Genomic DNA, 581 nt, shown 5'->3' on the forward strand with positions numbered 1-581 from the left:
CCTCGTGGCCGCCTCGCAGGTCCCCCGACGTGCACTCCAAGTCTTCTGGGCTTCTTTCCTTCCAAAAATGAGTTCCGTGAAGTTTCAGGTCAATTGGACTCCGTTTGATTTTCCTTTTCTTCGAAACCCTAAAACAGGGTAAAAACAGAAACTGGCACTGGGCTCTGGGTTAATAGGTTAGTCTCAAAAATGATATAAAAGTGTATAATAAAGCCCATAAACATTCAAAACAGTAGATAATATAGCATGGAGCAATCAAAAATTATAGATACGTTGGAGACGTATCAGTGCTGCAGCTAGTGGGCTTAGCAGTAGTGCTAGCCCATTGCCCGCGCTGTTGTTAAGCCCACTCCCTCTCCCCCCGCGCGCCCCCGGCCCGGCCTGCCTCATCTCTCACTAAAGCTCACTCACACTCTCCACACTCCTCCCTCTCAATCCCCCGCGCGCCGCCGTCGACCCGCACGCTGCCGTCTCCCGGGCCGGCCCTCCTCCCTGCTGCTTCGGCCGCCCTCGCCCGCGCCGGCCCTCCTCCTCGCCGGCCGCCCTCCCCCGTGTCGGCCTCCTCCCCCGCCGACTGCCCC

This window comes from Triticum aestivum, chromosome 5A, assembly GCF_018294505.1.
Source record: "Triticum aestivum cultivar Chinese Spring chromosome 5A, IWGSC CS RefSeq v2.1, whole genome shotgun sequence".
Classification (NCBI taxonomy): Eukaryota; Viridiplantae; Streptophyta; class Magnoliopsida; order Poales; family Poaceae; genus Triticum; species Triticum aestivum.